Source organism: Polypterus senegalus, chromosome 7 (assembly GCF_016835505.1).
Source record: "Polypterus senegalus isolate Bchr_013 chromosome 7, ASM1683550v1, whole genome shotgun sequence".
Classification (NCBI taxonomy): Eukaryota; Metazoa; Chordata; class Cladistia; order Polypteriformes; family Polypteridae; genus Polypterus; species Polypterus senegalus.
Window position 1 is genome coordinate 92,988,613 of NC_053160.1, and position 14,831 is coordinate 93,003,443.

Below are 14,831 nucleotides of genomic sequence, written 5' to 3' on the forward strand. Positions count from 1 at the left end.
TATATAATTTAGCAGCAATCAATTTGTCAATCAGTGCCTTTTTTGAATCTGCTTTAACCAATTACACATTTTAGATGGATGGAGTCTACTGCGGCATTGCAAGCTTGTCAGTACAACCTGAGAGTCTGAATCATCTCTGCACCAGCACTCACATTTAGTGTCATCAGTTAACCTAACCTTCACATCTTGAGCAGAAGGAAGAAATTCTTGAGCATGGAGAGAAAGTGCAAATTTATTACAGTAGCCAAGATTGGTGACAAGAAACTGTGCCTCAACATTACTATGAATCAATAAATCTATGTTTTAATTACATTACTGCTTGAATACTTTTTAATTTGAAATATAAGGTGTCCTAGTTTTTATCACACAACTCTTAAACAAACACAACAACAACAACATTTATTTATATAGCACATTTTCATACAAAAAATGTAGCTCAAAGTGCTTTACATGATGAAGAATAGAAAAATAAAAGACACAATAAAAAATAAACATAAGTCAACATTAATTAACATAGAATAAGAATAAGGTCCGATGGCCAGGGAGGACAGAAAAAACAAACAAAAAAACTCCAGACGGCTGGAGAAAAAAATAAAATCTGCAGGGATTCCAGACCATGAGACCGACCCAGTCCCCTCTGGCATTCTACTTCACATAAATGAAACAGTCCTCTTTGTATTTAGGGTTCTCACGGAAGGACTTGATGATGATGGTCATGCAGGCTTCTGGCTTTTAGTCCATCAATGGGCGGGAAACCGGAAAAAGAAACAGAAGAGAGAGTACGGGTTAGTACAGATTTTAGAACCACCATGAATAGTTATTATAATGAATTGAACATACTGAGTATCAGGGCAATGGTCAGCGGTGTCAAAAGCCAACAGTAGACTTGGAGAAAAGATTTTTTACTAAAAAAAAAATAAATTAAATCAAATAAATAAATTATTTTATACTTTCATGTTTAATTAATAAGAATAATAAGAATAATCAAACCAAAAATTACAGACAAAAATACTTACCATAATATAATAACAATGTTTATGGATTTAGTTTTACTGAATATTGCATATTAATATTACTTTTTATGCAATAATGGAAAAAATAGTAACTAGAAGGATAACATTAAAAATTAAACACAAACATTCTTACTGTGATGGTGTGGGGTCTGCTTCAGCTCCCACTTCTGTTCTGGCAGCCTCTTGAACCTGACACTGTCAATAGTCATGACCGGATGAGCCGGAAAATTAGGACACTCACGCAAAGCAAGGGGATGATGAAAAAGTGTTTTATTAAACACCTAGTCCATAGTGCAGTGCATAACCCACAATAAATAATAACCCAATAAAATGCAGGTGCGAGTGGAGATTAAAAAAGTTGCAATAAATAAATCCATTAAAAGCAGAGGTTAAAACACACAGTTGTCTGATTTTTAATGTTCATTTTACTACACGATGATCCCAGCACACCTCCTTCTTCTTCTCCCTGGCTTACCCATGACTTACGCAGATGGCGGAGATGTTAACAGCTGTGATCTTCATCACCCAACCCACTTGGGTCAGACCATCTGGAGTTGATCCTCCTCCCATCGTCTTTCATGTACCTTCAGTTGTACCTTGGATCCCTAAGGAGGACTACTGAATTCTCACACCCACTCCACTCAGTTAGTCAGTGGGACAAACCAGCCCCAGGAACACCAATCCTACATTTGTTAGGTTAGGTGTGCAATGGATGAGAAAGAAGATTTTTGGAGTGAGTTGGATGAAGTGATGAACAGTGTATCCAAGGGAAAGAAAGTGGCGATTGGAACGGAGTTCAATGGACATGTTGGTGAAGGGAACAGAGGAGACGAGGAAGTGATGGGTTGGTATGGTGTCAAGAAGAGGAATGAAGAAGGTCAGATGATTTTGCCAAAAGGATGGACATAGCTGTGGTGAACACGTATTTTAAAAAGAGGGAGAAACATAGGCTGACATACAAGAGTGGAGAAAGATGCACTCAGGTAGATTACATCCTATGCAGAAGAGTCACTCTGAAGGAGATTGAAAGTGGTGCAAAGTGGTGGCAGGGGAAAGTGTAGTTAAGCAGCATAGGTGGGGATCTGTAGGATGACGTTGGAGATCAAGAAGAGGATGACAGTGAGGGCAGAGCCAAGGATCAAGTGGTGGAAGTTGAAAAAGGAAGACTGCAAGGTTGAGTTTAGGGAGGTGGTGAAACAGGCACTGGGTGGCAGTGAAGAGTTGCCAGACAGTTAGGAAACTACAGCAGATGTAGTAAAGGTGACAGCAAGAAAGGTGCTTGGCGTGAAATCTGGACAGAGGAAGGAGGAAAAGGAAACCTGGTGGTGGAATGGGGAAGTACAGGAGAGTATATAGAGGAAGAGGATGGTGAAGATGCGGGATAGTCAGAGAGATGCAGAAAGTAGACAACAGTATAAGGAGATAAGGCGCAAGGTGAAGAGAGAGGTAGTGATGGCTAAAGAAAGGCATATGATGAGTTGTATGAAAAGTTGGACACTAAGGAGGGAGAAAAGGACCTGTCCCTACTGGCTAGACAGAGAGACCGAGATGGGAAAGATGTGCAACAGGTTAGGGTGATAAAGGATAAAGATGAAAATGTACTCACAAGTGAGGAGAGTGTGTTGAGCAGATGAAAAGAGTACTTTGAGAGGCTGATGAATGAAGAGAACGAGAGAGAGAAGAGGTTGGATGATGTGGAGATAGTGAATCAAGAAGTGCAATGGATTAGCAGGAAGGAAGTAAGGACAACCATGAAGAGGATGAAAAATGGAAAGGCCTTTGGTCCAGATGACATACTGTACCTATGGAACCATGGAGGTGTTTAGGAGAGATGGCAGTGGAATTTTTAACCAGATTGTATAATGGAATCTTTGAAAGTGACAGGATGCCTGAGGAATAGAGAAAAATTGTACTGGTGTCAATATTTAAGAATAATAGGAATGTGCAGGACTGTAGTAACTACAGGGGAATAAAATTGATGAGCCACAGCGTAAAGTTATGGAAGCTAGGATAACAAGTGAGGTGATGATTACTGAGCAGCAGTATGGTTTAATGCCAAGAATGAGCAACACATATATAATGTTTGCTCTGAGGATGTTGATGGAGAAGTATAGAGAAAGCCAGAAGGAGTTGCATTGTGTCTTTGTGGATCTGGAGAAAGCATATGACAGGGTGCCTCGAGAGGAGTTGTGGTATTGTATGAGGAAGTCAGGAGTGGCAGAGAAGTACGTAAGAGCTATACAGGATATGTGTGAGGGAAGTGTGACAGTGGTGAGGTTTGCGGTAGAAGTGACGGATGCATTCAAGGTGGAGGTGGGATTACATCAGGGATTGGCTCTCAGCACTTTCTTATTTGCAATGGTGATGGAGAGGTTGAAAGACGAGATTAGAAAGAAGTCCCCCATGGACTATGATGTTTGCTGATGACATTGTGATCTGTAGCGATAGTAGGTAGCAGGTTTAGGAGACCCTGGAGAGGTAGAGATATGCTCTGGAGAGGAGAGGAATGAAGGTCAGTAGAAACAAGACAGAATACATGTGTGTAATTGAGAGGGAGGTCAGTGGAATGGTGAGGATGCAAGGAGTAGAGTTGGCGAAGGTGGATGAGATTAAATACTTGGGATCAACAGTACAGAGTAATGGAGATTGTGGAAGAGAGGTGGAAAAGAGAGTGCAGGTAGGATGGAATGGGTGGAGAAGAGTAAAAGGGAAGGTCTACAGGATGGCAGTGAGACCAGCTCTGTTATATGGGATGGAGACGGTGTCAGCTGACCAAAAAGCAGGAGACAGAGCTGGAGGTGGCAGACTTAAAGATGCTAAGATTTGCACTGGGTTTGACGAGGATGGATAGGATTAGAAATGAGTACATTAGAGGGTTAGCTCAAGTTGGAGAGTTGGGGGACAAAGTCAGAGAGGCGAGATTGCATTGAGTTGGAAATGTGCAGAGAAAAGATGCTGAGTATATTGGGAGAAGAATGTTAAGGATAGAGCCGACAGGTAAGAGGAAAGGAGGAAGGCCTAAAAGGAGGTTTATGGACGTGGTGAGACAGGACATACAAGTGATGGGTGTAACAGAGAAAGATGCAGAGGACAGAAAGATATGGAAGAAGATGATCCCCTGTGGCAACCCCTAACGGGAGCAGCTGAAAGAAGAAGAAGAACACTTGTTGGAGTTGAAACAACATACGCTTACCGTGTATGGTCCAGCTCAAACTACAGGAGAAGGCATCTTGTCTCTGTTATTTTTAGTGTTACCATATTTTGGTTTTTATCCATGATGACTGTTTTTTTCCAATTGAAGCGAAGTGACTTGGTCATGGCCACATAGTATCAGTAGCAGGATTTAAACCCACAACCTTATGATTTGAAGGCCAAATGCCACGCTGCCTGCCACTGCTTGTCCCCATAGATGGTTTTTGCTTCTGCACATACTCAAAAGAAGGAATGCAAAAGCCACCTGCATTGACCAGCTGTTTAAGTTTGCACTTGAATTGAAATGCAAACACCTGGCACATTCTTTAAAAAAAATAGAAATTTTAGTACAAATTTATTACAAAGAATAATATATTTATAGGAACCACAGGCCTGGAGAATCTTACTAAAAACCCACCCCACCCCCTCCCCCACTTTTTGCAGGTCTGACTGTGGTTAGTTGAAAATTAATAAACTGGTATACTGTATTATGAATGAATGTGTGTGGATTGTTGAATATGCATTGGGTGCATTTTTTATTACGATGCTTGAATATTATGGTGTTTTGTTGTTCCTTCAGTATTTGCTTTTACCCTAAAAACTATGACATGGTTGCATTTATCATTTTAGTATCTTTGAAAATGTTGTGAAGTGAAAATCATAATTGTAACCCAAGTTGTGCACTAATCAATTAACCACACACTTATGCATATTGATACATTAAAAGAAAACTCCATGCAGAACACATCTAAGGCACTAGTGTTCATACTAAATATTCAGTATGTTAGCAGTCCTGAGCAGATCAGTTATAAGAACATGAAGCACTGATTGTAATCTGATCAAAACTCAGATATTAGTGAACAAGGAAACACCTTAAACTCCCCTCACACTACATACCCTTTCCAGTGATTAGGCCCTCACCTGGGGGGGACAACCATGACACTTGTCAGGGGCCCGAGCTAGATAGGATCTGCCCTTTAAGTGGCATTTTAAAATATACGCACATATTTGAAACACGAAAGGGTCCCGAACTCTGTCAGCTGCCTGGGGCCCAGAATTTCCTAGGTGCGGGCCTGCAGTGATTTTCAGATTCTAACTTTATTTACACATTCTTACTGCGTTGTGTTCCTGTGACCTACACTTGCATAGTTCAGCATCCTCAGAGACACCACCAGACAGGTCTGTGACTTGTTCCAACATAATCAGACAGGTTTGATTTGGTCTTGAGTTGTAGACAGGCTTGTGTGTGTGCTAAAACTGACAAACAATGAGTGCTCACTGTAATTACAAAACATACAATGCTGTCTCAAAGAAAGAAGGAACTCGGGTGTTTTGGGCCTTGCAAAGAGAAGAGAAGCTTGTCTGACTGATGGTTTGTGTTTATTAAACCATCAAAGATTTGAAAAAAGAAAATAATAAGGCAGAGAATGAAGCTCTACAGGCTATACCCAGAAAGTCTGTCAGAAAGCATGTTATTGGCTATCAGAAAATGGCAAACTCACAATACTTTTTAAATGAGAAACTGTGCTGAGGATTCTGCACATATGTGATCACCTACAATTCTTAGTTGTGTAATCTGACACCCTCAAGGAGACAATATCCACTAAATGTAACTATTAAGTTTGAAATCCACTCCAACATGAACTCATATAATATGCTGCCTACTTTAATTGCAGAAGTCTCCGGCAGCTTTGACATTTTGGAAAGAAGTTAGTACTAGGGTGTTGTACCGTGTTAGCCATTATGAATGTATGATTACATCTTGCCTGAAGAAGGGGCCTGAGTTGCCTCGAAAGCTTGCATATTATAATCTTTTTAGTTAGCCAATAAAAGGTGTCATTTTGCTTTACTTCTCACTACATTGGAAAGAAGGTCTAATTTATACCTGATACATGATACACATTCAATTTGCCTTCTTGGAGTTCCCAGGATTTAAATTTTCTCTACAGAGAGAATATGTAGCAGAGCATAGAAACCAAAATATCTATAATTTGTATCTAACTTTACTTTTGCTGCTTATACTGTACTATATGTTGCCAGTGTCAAGAAGGAGGCATCTTCAGAAATGCTTATATTACTTTAAATTATTATTATTTTAAAGTGTCTAACAGTAATCACCTTTACATGAAAACTGTTCACATCGATTTCCTTTGAATACCCGTGTGAATTTTCTTCCCAATTATGTGAGAATTTGCAGTTTTGTACCCACACTTGAGAAAAATGAGGTAGTAAGAAGTGAAAGTAAAGTACTTTAATATTAAAGTAAAATTACAGTTGTTGGAGTTGAATCACCTTCAGGGATTTGAAGTGACAAGAGAGCTAAGAATTCTCTTGAATATCCATGGATCACATGTTTGGATAATAATTGATATGCCAGGGCCATTAAAAAAAGACAGAGTCAAAGAAACATGCTTGTGAACTAAAGATACACTGCATGAATGGCAAAGCAATGTAATAGATGGGGACAGCTGTGTGTTATAACAATAGCACACCAGACTCCCTTCTGTGGGGGGTTTTGAGGAAGGGGCTCCTTATCTCCATAGATTCATTTGGACTTCCTGATGTCCACTCTCTGTAATGCTTCCATGTGACAGTTTATGTTCTTTCCAAATTGTGCTCCTTGCCCACTTTCATTGTCTGCACATAATACAATCCCACATCAGAGAGCATATGAGATAGGAATATTGATGATTAGACCACACTGGCACAATGTCAACAAGGAAGACTTCCTTAAAAAGTACAATTAAAAAGCAATTTGTCCTTGGATGGCTAATAATTTTCTTGATCATAATCAAAATAAAAAAGAGGTTCTTATAGTGGGTCCATCAGCTAAAGCCCAAATTGGTCTTGGACTTCTCGGCTCTTTCTCTTTCTTTTGCAAACCTCAAGTCTGCAATCTTGGTGTTATCTTTGACAGTAACCTCTCTTTTGAGAAACAGATTAATTCTGTAGTCAAGAGTTGCTTTTTCCAGTTTTGTCTTTTAGGTAAGATCAAGCCTTTTTTATTTTCTAGGGATCTTGAGAAAGCTACTCATGCTTTTATCTTCTCTCGCATTGATTACTGCAACTCTCTGTATTCTGGGATTAGCAAATACCTGATACACAGGTTACAGTTGGTCCAGAATGCTGCATCTCGCTCTCTGGTTGGGGAAAGAAAGTCTGATTCTGTTTCTCCAATATTAACTTATTTACACTGGGTGTGTGTCAGTTTTCGAATTGATTTTAAAATGTTGTTGCTAGTTTTTAAATTTTTACATGGGCTTGCTCCTGCCTATTTATCTGAATTGTGTGCTTTACAGCAGCCGTCTAGAGTGCTTAGATCTTTTGGTCAGTTGTCTCTTGCTGTCCCTCGTACCAAATGTAAAACTAAGGGGGACAGGGCTTTTGCAGCTGCTGCTTCTCGCCTGTGGAATTCTTTATCTCATTACATAAAGGAGTCGTCTACAATTAAACTGTTTGAAACAAGATTAAAGACTAATTTATATTCACTTGCTTTCCGTGACCTTCAGTAATACTGATGGTTTCCTCATTGTGATAATTTAATGTTATTTCTATTTATTATTTATTTTATTTATGTTAATTGTATGTTTTTTTCTTCTTTTATTGTAAAGCCCTTTGGCCACAGCATTCCTATGTTGTTTTAAATGTGCTGTAAAAATAAATTGACATTGACATTGACTTGTATATCCTAAACTATTGTCCCTAAACCCCATTCATATTAAACATTGTATGTTGGCAGTAAAGGGTACAAATAAACATGACCCGATACAATTATTTTGTTTTTTGCTCATGGATATAATTCTCACTAAAAAAAGTATGTATAAATTTAAAGTTGCCTGGTGGAAATCTGTGACCACTATTTTGCCTCAAAATATTTTTGAATTGATGTATGATTATATGCCATTTGTCAAAATATTTTTAGCTTCCCTTGGACCAGAAAAGGCACCAAGGCTGCTGATTTTTTTTGAGCCAGTTTCTAATTAAAATATTTTTCTACCTTTAATTTACCTCTTCTTTAATTAAATGTTTTGTACTTTTTATTTAGTCTGTAAATATTACATTATCTTCCATTTTTCTCATTCAAATAAAAAAAAAACAGAGCAGATTCTCAACAACGGCAGCCTTAAGAACAGTACTCAATGGACTTGACTGTATACTTTCCTGATAGTGTGGTCTTTGAAGTAGTATTGGAGTCAAGTTGTTCACATGAGAAATGCACATGCACAGAATTAAACAACAAAAGAGAAAGTGCCAATTTTAAAAGACATACAGAAATGGAGTTAAAGTAAGTAATCTGAAATACTGTAACATTCATAAGTGTACTATGGTGCTATGACAAAAATGGAATAGAAGACATAATTGTATACTGTATCTGCCTCAATACTAGCCTTTGGATGCCTGAAGCATGTATAATCTCTTGTGTTGTTCATTTTGCTCTGTATAATCAACCCACAACATTCGTGTGTTTAACATTCGCAACTTCAATTGTTTCTGTAACCTCTTTTGTTACTTTCACTCTAGCAATCTCACATATTCGTGGGGTTCATGGCTATGCACAATGGAGAAAAAAATGAGCAAAACTTTGAAGAGTGGCTAGTATTCTACTAGATACTTCAGTCTTGTTCACCCTACCATTGTAGAGTAAAGAGCTCCCCATGCATTTGTTGCATATTTTCAATGTTTTGCTTAAATATTATGTTTTGTGTTGCAATTATGCCCCAAAAGAGTAGTCTTTTTGGAGCTAAGTCCAAGTGTGCAAAGTCAGTAATGCAGCTAAGTGAGAAAATAAATGTATAAGATAAACTTAATGCCGGAATGTTGACTGCCGTTGACAGCTGTGAGTTTAACGTTAACAAATATCTATATATATACACTAGCTGTGTAAGCGGGTCCTAGAAAGTATTAAAATAGTCAGGTAAAAAATAAAAAATGTATAGATGTTAGGTAATTGGAAAGAACTACTTTGGGCATCTCTCTACTAGGAGGTTTCGTGTTGCCGGTAAGCTCACCTCGCTTGTGCAGCAGGAGGAAATGTAAAAGGGATACTGTTTTTCCGATGTGCTCACCTTGCTTCTGCATTAGCCGCTAAGCAAGTGACTTTCTTCTGAGGTTTTATTGTGCCAGCGTGCTGGCCTTGCTTATCCTCGGAGGTGTAGCCCTTACCCCGACTCCACCTCTCACTTCCGGGCTGGACAGACACACACACTTCCACGCGTAGACATTTATATGTAAGAAACTAGCAAAATACCTGCGCTTTTGTACTGCCTTAAAATTTTTATTAAGAAGAAAACTAAACCCTTTTAAACTGAGGAAAAATATACCAATACTTATTTGTTAAGGATCTTTTTGTATGCCACATTGTCAGTCCGGCCCTCTGGTTGTAATATGACCAAGCTGTGTGCTGAGCTTACTCTTGAACATGCAACGTACAGTTGGCCATGTGAACAGTAATCTTGCCTCAAATCTCACAGCTTGGATTATTGCTGTCATAATCAGTTTGAGTTTCATGGTTTGTTTCAATTATGTTAGTATTTGCAGGACTTGTTGTGTTGAAGTGACATTTGGCGTCTGTCAAGCGTTGTAAGCATACAACCGGTTTCATCGATAACTTCGCATCCAGCTTTTGAGAGTTTAAACATTCATAAACATCAAAGTGTCCACTACTCAAATCGTCACCTGTGAATCTAAGATGTTTAAGAGGCATTGGCGGTTGTCCAAAGGTGTAAAATATTTGGCCATTTTGGTACACTTGAAAGCGACAACCGAACAATTCAGTGGCAGCCATCAACTCACATGCAGAACCATAGGTGAAAGGCTTAAGCATTTCACTCTTATAGTGCTCCTGTGTAGAATAATTATCTCCTGTACCGTCATCAGTCCACACCTTGAACCTGTCTCAGTCATTCAATACATAAGACACAATGTTCCTCCGGATATCAAGAGTGAGCCTGATATGGCCGTGCAATATGTAACACAGAGAATGGAAAAGGCAGGCGCATCTCCAGGCATGGAAACTACTCGGTAAGTGACAGTTCTTTGATCGATGGTGATCACCTCAGTAGACATGTTAATGGGGGTACTGTTGGAACGATAAAGGAAATGGGTACCTGAACAATGTTAACTAAGTCTAAAATACCTATACAATAACTATAATCATAATAAACGAACAATAAAACAGCGAAGAAGCCGTGGATTAAATAAAAAGGCTGCAGTTATCAGCAGGGAGATGTGAATACCATGGCGAAGCCAGGAAGGGAATGAAGAGACCAGATCGGGGACCCATCGCCGCCTCACACAGCGACCGAGTTGCAGGCTATGGACGTATATATGTACGTAAGTAGGATTCAGTTAGCATTGGGAACCCGCGTACCAAATTTCTTGAAGATGGGCCCATAGGTAACAAAGACCATTGGAAAGTTCAATATGGCGGCCGACAGTGGCGTTATACCACCGAAATAAGTACGTACATCAGTTTTGGTTAGTGCAGGGAAGCCGGCTATCAAATTTCGTGAAGATGGGGCCATAAATAAGAAAGTTTAACATGACAGACTTTGTCGATTGTTATGACCGTTATGCATAGAATTTCTAAATAAAACCTGCTTAACCTTTGTAAATAAGCTGTAAGGAATGAGCCTGCCAAATTTCAGCCTTCTACCTACACGGGAAGTTGGAGAATTAGTGACATTGGAAAGTTCAATATGGTGGCCGACATTGGCATCATACAACAGAAATAAGTACGTACATTGGTTTCGGTTAGTGCAGGGAAGCCGCCTACCAAATTTTGTGAAGATGGGGCCATAAATAAGGAAGTTTAACATGGCGGATGTTGTTGACTGTTATGACCATTACGCGTAGAATTTCGAAATGAAACCTGCTTAACTTTTGTAAGTAAGCTGTAAGAAATGAGCCTGACAAATTTCAGCCTTCTACCTACACGGGAAGTTGGAGAATTAGTGACGAGTGAGTCAGTAAGGGCAACAAAGACCGTTGGAAAGTTCAATATGTCGGCCGAAAGTGGCATCATACCACCAAAATAAGTACATACATCAGTTTCAGTTAGCGCAGGGAAGCCGCCTACCAAATTTTGTGAAGATGGGGCCATAAATAAGAAAGCTTAACATGGCTGACGTTGTCTACCATTATGACCGTTACGCGTAGAATTTCAAAATGAAGCCTGCTTAACTTTTGTACTTTTGTAAGTAACCTGTAAGGAGTGAGCCTGCCAAATTTCAGCCTTCTACCTACACAGGAAGTTGGAGGATTAGTGATGATATACTCAGCATATGTACAGTATATAAACATTTTTAATTTACAAATAATCAGAATATCATGGCCACATTAGATGAGGTATGAAAAGAGGAACAATAAGCATAAGGAAGAGTATAAAGTAATAACAGCAAACCAAATTTTTTTGGAAAGGCAAGCACAGATGAGTTAAGATCCTTATAAACATTTGGAAAAAATAAAACCAAACAAAATCCATCCATCCATTATCTAACCTGCTATATTCTAAGTACAGGGTCACAGGGGTCTGCTGGAGCCAATCCCAGCCAACATAGGGCGCAAGGCAGGAAACAAACCCTGGGTAGGTCACACACACCCACACACCAAGCACACACTAGGGACAATTTAGAATCGCCAATGCACCTAACCTGCATGTCTTTGGACTGTGGGAGGAAACTGGAGCACCCGGAGGAAACCCATGCAGACACGGGAAGAACATGCAAACTCCACGCAGGGAGGACCCGGGAAGGCATCCTTACTGCGAGGCAGCAACACTACCACTACACCACTGTGCCGCCCTACCAAACAAAATGAAAGGAGGAAATATAAATTTTAAAATATGAAGAAATAGTAAAAGAAAAAATCAAGAAATAGAAAGTAAGTTTAATTACAATAATAAATACTCAGGACGAAAACCAGAAGGAGAAAACAAGGGTGCAAAAAACTTTAGCAGAAAGCATTTGAGAAGTTATATTAAACATACTTTCTTTTAAGAAATTTCTTGAAAGACTTAAGTGGAATGAAAAGTAATCGGAAAAGTAAGCTAAAGCAAAGTAAAATAAACACAAATTGAATCAAATGAGAACAGTATATTAAAGTAAGGGTGCAATGCATATGAGGGAGCTATTATAATGAGCTTACAAGAGTGATGTACTACTTTTGTAATATTATTATATATGAATTACTGAAAGTAGGAGGACAAGACCAAATAACAACAAAGATTACACACTAAAAAGCCAATACTTAAACAAATGCATGTTTGCTGGGTATAAACTCAGATTTATCAAATTTGTTAAACTTTGTGAATTGTATTATTTAAAATGCTGTGCTAATACACTAATAATTGTAATTAATTCAGCTCCCTATTGTATGTAATTTAAGCACTATTTCATTAATTAACTGATAAAAAGTTTAAATTGTGTTCTGTAATTTAGTCAGGTTGGTCAGAGAATGTGATTTCTCTCCATCTTCACTTGAAGCATACCTCCTGTTTTCACCAACTAAATATGCCAGTAGAAGTTCAAAACTGCAGTACAGAAACACTCACGTAAAGTGGGTATTATTTTATTTACAAACATCATCTTATGGTCAAAGCGATGTCTGTATGGAATTTTCGGTTCATGATATTACTCAATTTTTTTTCAGAGTTTGAAACTACATTGTCTGTTGTAGAGACTAGCTATGCCTGTTAGTCAGAGTGACAAGCAGGCTGAGTTCCCAAGGAGTCATTTTAACCTGAAAGTGATATGCATTGATTTTTTGTGCATATGATGATTTGTCATGTGTACTTGTTTAAGGCTGAATATTTTGGCAGTGTGTGCTTAGCAGCTCATTCACTTGGCAGGTCAATGCCTTTTTTTTTCCTGAGTTCATTTAACTGTTCCTAAATCCACCCTCTGAAAATTCTGCCATTCATTTCATTCAAACTACTGAGTATCTTGCCATTATAATGGATAATAGGTTCGTAGAGTCCATACTTTCATAAGAATTGAGTACAGTGATGTTCTTACTTGCATGTGCTAACCAAAATGCAACACTCACCACTCTGCAGTGCCATTGTCAGTGAGCGTATCCTTATCTTGAAATGTCTGTCTTTTGGTGTTATCTTCTAGTGCAAAACTATATAGTTTACTTATACTATATTTTACTTAACTTGTGGTTTCCCTAACCTCATTTAAAATGGTAAATATTACCTAGAAAATTCAGCTTACTGGTTTGTAAAAAAGGCTTATTGAACAGGGTTAGAAAGCATTTTTGTTGAATCAATGCAATTCTGAAAGGTTACAGTGCTGAAATAAATATTTATGTTGACATTGCTACTATTTAACTTGAAACACATTACACATTTACACTTGAAACAGTTACATATTTTGAAAATTTTAAAGAACTTAATCTTACACATGTTGCCAACTTAATATCTTGTGTTTTTACTTATATTTATGAAGTAGATTTCCTGCCTTGTGCCGTGTTGGCTGGGATTGGCTCCAGCAGACCCACGTGATCCTGTAGTTAGGATATAGCGGGTTGGATAATGGATGGATGGATGGATGATACTTAAAACATCTAATTTACCCTAATTTGTTGTGTTCCCAACTTAAAAATTGTTGGTTTATGATGTTAGATTGTAATTTAAGAATGTTTTTAAATTTGTTAATTCACCTTACTCATTGTAGTTTCCTGTATCTACTTAATTTTAACAGAACATGACGTACTACAAAAAATCTGGATAAAAACTGTTGTGTTCATTTTTTTATGTTGACCAGAAACATTTGTTTTTGGAGGGTACAAAGTATACATACTGCATTTAGATCTGACAGATATAACCAGATAATTAGGAGAGACCCAAGAACACTAGAAAAAAAGTAAGCAGAAAAGATATTAGATATTGATGTATATGTAACAAGATTAGATTAGGAGTCCATGTAGCGAGAAGTAGATGCATGAAGAAATGAAGAATCCACTGGATATAGATACATAGGGATTGAAGAAAGAAAAAGAAATGAAGGACTCTTTCCTTATTTTACAACATGTTTATGGCAATAAAGGAAGTAAACCCATTCACAAAATGATGTATATAAAATGATTTTCAATAAAAGAAGATGCAACATATTGTGACAAGAAAATGGGAAATGAAAAGATAAACATAAGGATTTGCAATAAGCAACACTTACTTTTGTTCCTCTTAGCCAGAGGTAAGAAAACTGCACAAACAATTTTTGAAGAATGAAAAAAATACCTTAACAGAGGTTTTTTTAGGTCAAAATATTTCTTTGAATTTACATACTGGAATTACACACTGAATATAAGTGTCTTGGTGTTTTTTTCTCTTTTTGAAATATTCAGTAGATCTATAAACGACCCACGTTCTATTGCATTGCTTTGAGTTTCTGTGCTAAGCATCATGGTGAACATTAAAGCAGAAAACTTAGAAAGACATACATTTGAAGAAACTATTTCTGCCTTAAAAATGTATTTTACTGTTAAGAAAAATGTGGATTTAGAATGGCATAAGTACAGACATCTAGTTCATTTCTACAAAATAAACAGCAACCTCTTCATGCACTTGAGATTCTATCTAGACCATAAAACAAATTGGGAATTGATCTGGCAGGCCTAATTCAT

At 37.9% G+C, this 14,831-nt stretch overlaps 1 long non-coding RNA gene across 1 annotated transcript in view; it reads right to left on the reverse strand.

Annotated features, from left to right (window-relative positions):
- Positions 1-840: 840 nt before the first annotated feature.
- LOC120532165 overlaps positions 841-14,831 on the reverse strand; it is a 30,142-nt gene continuing 16,151 nt past the window's right edge. Inside the window, exon 3 of the long non-coding RNA XR_005634230.1 lies at positions 841-905. This is a non-coding gene — a long non-coding RNA (uncharacterized LOC120532165). The remainder of the gene's footprint in view (positions 906-14,831) is intronic.